The following is a 6,216-nucleotide window of genomic DNA, read 5'->3' on the forward strand; positions in this document are numbered from 1 at the left end:
CTGCGTTTGGCACTGCGACATCATGATGGCATTTTCAAGTGTGTGCTCAGCATGATATTTCCCCAAGCTGTCATCAACAATTTCCATTTATATAGTGCTTTTTAATGTAGTAAAATGTTCCAAGGTGCTTCACAGGAGCGTTATCAAGCAAAATTTGACATTGAGCCATATGTGGAGATATTGGGACAGGTGAGCAAAAGCTTGGTCAAAGAGGTAGGTTTTAAGGAGCCTCTTAAAGGAAGAGAGAGAGGCGGAGAGGTCTAGGGAGGGAATTCCAGAGCTTAGGGCCTAGGCAGCTGAAGGCACGGCCGCCAATGGTGGAGCGATTTAAAATCGGGGATGCGCAAGAGGCCAGAATTGGAGGAGCGCAAAGATCTCGGAGGGTTGTAGGGCTGGAGGAGTTTAGAGAAAGGGAGGGGCGAAGCCATGGAGGGATTTGAAAACAAGGATGAGAATTTTTAAATCGAGGCGTTGCCAGACGTAGGTCAGTAAACATGGGTGTGTGGGACTTGGTGCAAGTTAGGATATAGGCAGCAGTGGTCAAGCTAGACTATACCCATAGTGTGTGTGGAGAGGATGCTGTCTCTCAGAACAAAAATTACTTGAGTAGGTAATTTATTTATATAGATGGTCAAATATCTTTTGGACAATATGATTCTTTCGCTGTGGAATGGATGCAGCTCGGCAGACTGCATAGTAAAAATTCGTATCCAAGTGTTTCACTTAAGGGGTCAAGAACTTTCACAGGTTTACCTTCTGGAAATTCTACCTGTGTTTCGTCCTGCGGAGATTAAATATATTGAATGGGTTCATTATTCTGTGACAAGTGAAAATTCCAAGAAGCAGACTTTCTTGGATCAAACAGCCTTTTCCCATTCCATCCGATATTTTTATTTTGAATTGTCAGCCTGTTTTTTATATCTCTCCTTTACCTTTTTTTTAATATTCTGGAAATAAAAATCGGGAGATGTAAAATGGGCTTCCGATTCACCCGTTTTACACTATCGCACAAAGTCGCGATCTACCCCTTTTTAATATGAATCCTCCATGGAATTGGGAATATTCCATGCTGTACTGCAAGTGAGCTTAAAATAATGATTTTTTTTCTCTCGCTAATGCTGTGGGGGCTGTATAATACCTTGCTGTTTGGCAATGTACATAAAAGAAACCTCCATTGGCCTGAATGCTTATAGCTCAGAATATTACTTTAATCCACTGAAAGACACAATAGAAGGTTACAATAAGTAAATTATGGGATTGGTACAAGAAACCGCCATGATTGAAAGATAAAGTGGAATAAGCTTATGGAGACCTTTTTGGAATAATAAGTGGATAGAATGATTGTTTCTTATGATATTCCTCATTCTCTCCACCTCATAACTAAAAGATGGTGAGTAAAAAGTAATGGCTTCAAATAGTTATGGACTTTTTATTAAACTTTTGAGCAATCGTGACGGATAAGAAGGTCGCTTATGAATAGAATATATGGTTTCAGGAGAGTGCATTTTATTGCGCCTGTAACATGGTTGCTTTTTTAGAATCTAAAAGAAAATTGTTCCATCAATATGTAAATGAACTGATATGAAGTTCAATAAGGAAAAACCAGACACTTGCCTGTCGCAGGATTGTTTTAAAAAAAAATGTTTTAAATAAATCTGTTTACTTTTTGATTAGATCTGTGGAGTTTCTCTGTTAAAGGTGCAAAATAAATTGTTCTCATGGTTGAGAGAACCTTTTTTAAAAGTTTATTTCCCCACCCAATTTCCATTTTGTGGATCTCTGCATGCCCCTATAAGAGCAGTTTGTCCTCCATTCCTTTGTATGTTAATGCTACTGCTTGTTTTTAGCCGAGTATATTTGCTCTCTATATCTTGTTGCCTAGGAGCATGATGCTACCATAAGACCTGTGATATTTCTGGCTGAAGGGAGTACCTTAATCCTAAATGGTATCAACATCTTAGTTTCCAGGGAAACCTAAAAAAGAAACACAAACCTGGATGGTCTGGATTAATAAAACACTATTTGGTGATCTGTCTAATCAAACCCGACGCCCGTAAGAGGCTGGAAACTTTTGAATGCCAAACATTTGCTGGGGGGAGGGGGGGAAACAAATTGGTACAGTAGTGTAGGTTTTGGAGGTTCATAGAATCTTGCAGCACTGAAGGAGGCCATTTGGCCCATCGTGCCTGTGCCAGCTCTTTGACAGAGCTATCCAATTAGTCCCACTACCCTAGTCTTTCCCCATAGCCCTGCAAATTCTTCCCCTTCAAGTATTTATCCAATTCCCTTTTGAAAGTTACCATTCAATCTGCTTCTGCCACCCTTTCAGGCAGTGCATTCCAGATCATCATAACTCACTGCAAAAAAAGTTTCTCCTCATCCCACCTCTGGCTCTTTTGCCACTTACCTTAAAACATGGTTATACAACATGGGATTAAGAGACCATAGGCTAGAAATTAGCAGACAAACATTTATTGTGTTTGTGTGAATTCATTTGCCCCATATTAAAATGTGAGGTAATCCAATTAATTTTGTCATATTCAGGTGAAATAGCAGCCAGATACATGTATTGGGTGCCAGCCTTGGGTCAGTAATGGCTCTCTTGCCTCAGAGTCAGAAGGCTTCGGGTTCCAAGCCCCAGCCCAGGACCTGAGTACACATCTAAGCTAACATTTTAATTACATACTGACGAGCTGTTGCATTGTTGGTGATGCCATCTTTCAGATGAGTCATTAAACCAAGGCTCTGCCTGCCCTCTCGGGTGAATGTAAAAGATCTGATAGCATTATTTGAAAAAGAGCAGGGCAGTTCTCCTGGCCGACATTTATCCCTCAAACAACACTAACAAAAAAAGATTATCTGGCGATGTACCTCGTTGTTGTTTGTGAGAACTTGATGTGTGTAAATCGGTTGCTGTGGTTAGCCACATCTATTGTTGCCAACTCTCCAGGACTGTCCTGGAGTATCCAGGAATTATAGATTAATCTCCTGGACACTGTTGCGAGCAACCCAGGGAGAAAAATCATAGAGGAGGTGGATGGTCATGTGAGAAAAAGTCTGGACATACGACCAACCAGAGTTGGCAACCCTACATACATTGACTAGTGACAACATTTCAAAAGTATTTCACTGAGTGTGAAGTGCTTTGGGAGGTCCTGAAGATGTGAAAGGTGCAACATAAAAGCAGATTTTTTTTTTTTTAGTATTGACATCAATATTGTATCATCTGTCAACTGTCTTTTTGACCCTATATTTTGATGAACTATGCCTAACTGGAACAATTAAAGAATTGTTATCTATCTTTGAAATAATAATTATTATTGCTTTATTGAATCTCAGGTAAGCTATTGCCTCTATAATATCACAAAAGGAAATGATTAAAGTCAGCGCCTCTTGTTTCTTGCTCTTGATGTAGAACAATTTCATCCAGAATCTTCTGCTGATAGATAACATTCAGAGTGTATTAATACATCAGATTATGATTCATTGGATTTGGTTGATAATTTGTAAAAGATTTTAATATTTAACCCAATTGGTCTTGTTGCAGCCATTGTATATCTTGTATAAAGGAGCTCTGCAGTTTAGCCATGGTTTCAAACCATGGTGATTATCCCCAAAATTCAGCCTTGCAGTTGGCTATCCCATTCAAATCCACCGGGCAAGGATCAGGAAGTAGAGTCAGTCTGGGTGGAAATAAGAAATAGCAAGGGGCAGAAAACACCGGTGGGAGTGGTTTATAGGCCCCCTAATAGTAGCTATACTGTTGGACAGAGTATTAATCATGAAATAATAGGAGCTTGTAACAAAAGTAATGCAATAATCATGAGGGATGTTAATCTGCATATCGACTGGGCAAATCAAATTGGCAAAGGTAGTTTGGAAGACGAGTTCATGGAATGCATTCGAAAGAGTTTCCTAGAGCAATACGTCATGGAACCAACCAGGGAACAGGCTATTTTAGATCTTGTATTGTATAATGAGATATGGTTAATTTGTAATCTCACAGTAAAAGACCCTCTGGGGAAGAACGATCATAGTATGGTAGAATTTCATCTTGAGATTGAAAGTAACACACTTAAGTCAGAAACTAGAGCCTTAAACTTAAATAAAGCCAATTACATAGGTATGAGGGGTGAGTTGTCACAGGTAGATTGGGAAATTAAATTAAAGGGTTTGACAGTTGAAAAGCAATGGCAAACATTTAAAGAAATATTTCAATATTCTCAACAAATATACATTCCATTGAAAAATAAAAACTCCACGGGAAGAGTGATCCACCCGTGGCTAACTAAAGAAGTTAAGGAGAGTATTAGGTCGAAAGAAGAGGCCTATAATGTTGCCCAGAAGAGTAATAAGCCTGGGGATTGGGAGAGTTTTAGAAACCAACAAAGGACAACAAAAAAATTGATATAAAGGGAGAAAATAGAATATGACAGTAAACTAGCAAGAAATACAAAAACGGATTGTAAGAGCTTCAAGTATTTAAAAAGGAAGAGAGTAGCAAAAGTAAACGTTGGTCCCTTAAAGGCTGAGACAGAAGAAATTATAATGGGGAAATCAGGAAATGGCAAATGCATTAAACAAATATTTTTGTATCTACCTTCACAGTAGAAGACACTAAAATCATTCCAAAAATAATGGGGAACCAAGAGGTAAATAAGAGTGAGGAACTTAAAACAATTAATTTCACTAGAGGGGGGGAAAAGTACTGGACAAACTAGTGGAATTAAAAGCCAATAAATCCCCTGGACTTGATGGCCTACATCCGAGGGCTGTAAAAAGGAGGTGACTGCATTGATAGTGGATGCATTGTTTACGATCTTCCAAAATTCTCTAGATTCTTGAAAGGTCCCAGTGGACTGGAAGGTAGCAAATGTTACTCCACTATTCAAGAAGGGAGAGAGAGAGAAAACGGGGAACTGCGGGCCAGTTAGCCTGACATCGGTCGTCTGGTAAATGCTGGAATCCATTATTAAGAAAGTGGTAACAGGGCACTTAGAAAAATCATAATATGATTAGGCAGAGTCAACACGGTTTTATGAAAGGGAAATCGTGTTTGACAAATTTATTAGAGTTTTTGAGGATGTAACTAGTAGGGTAGATAAAGGAGAACCAGTGGATGTAGTATATTTGTATTTTCAAAAAGCATTCGATAAGGTGCCACATAAAATGTTGTTACACAAGATAAGGGCTCATGGGGTTGGGGTAATATATTAACATGGATAGAGGATTGGTTAATGGACAGAAAACAGAAAACCCCCTTCTCATAAATCTTTAGTCCTTCAATAAATGTTAGCATCTATCAAATTGTTAGCATTAACTAGAAATTATGCACATGTCTGCAAAAAAAAAAACAAATTAGTGTCCTCCAGAGTTTTTAATTTAACGGATAAACGGTTCATTGTCAAGTTGGCTGTAACTAGTGGGGTGCCGCAAGGATTGGTGCTTGGGCCTCAGCTACTTACAATCTATATTGATGATTTAGATGAAGGGACCGAGTGTAATGCATCCAAGTTTGCTGATGAGACAAAGCTAGGTGGGAAAGTAAGCTGTGAGGAGGACACAAAGTGTGCAAAGGGACATAGACAGGTTAAGTGAGTGGGCAAGAAGGTGGCAGATGGAGTATAATGTGGGGAAATGTGAGTTTATTCACTTTGGTAGGAAGAATAGAAAGACAGAATATTTTTTAAATGGTGAGAAACTATTTAATGTTAGTGTTCAGAGAGGCGTTTGGCTGTCCTCGTACAAGAAACGCAAAAAGTTAATATGCAGGTACAGCAAGCAATCAGGAAGGCAAATGGCATGTTGGCATTTATTGCAAGGGGGTTGGAGTACAAGAGTAAGGAAGTCTTACTATAATTGTACAGGGCATTGGTGAGACCTCACCTAGAGTACTGCGTACAGTTTTGGTCTCCTTATCTAAGGAAGGATATACTTGGCTTAGAGGCGGTACAACAAAGGTTAATTCCTGGGATGAGAGGTTTGTCCTATGAGGTGAGGTTGAGTAGAATGGGCCTATACTCTCGAGTTTAGAAGAATGAGAGGTGATCCCATTGAAACATAAGATTTTGAGGGGACTTGACAGGGTAGATGCTAAGAGATTTCTTCCCCTGGCTAGAGAGTCTAGAACTGGGGGCATAATCGCAGGATAAGGGGTTGGCCATTCAAGACTGAGATGAGGAGGAATTTCTTCACTCAGAGTTGTGAATCTTTGGA

Source organism: Heptranchias perlo, chromosome 5 (genome assembly GCF_035084215.1).
Source record: "Heptranchias perlo isolate sHepPer1 chromosome 5, sHepPer1.hap1, whole genome shotgun sequence".
NCBI classification, from domain to species: Eukaryota; Metazoa; Chordata; class Chondrichthyes; order Hexanchiformes; family Hexanchidae; genus Heptranchias; species Heptranchias perlo.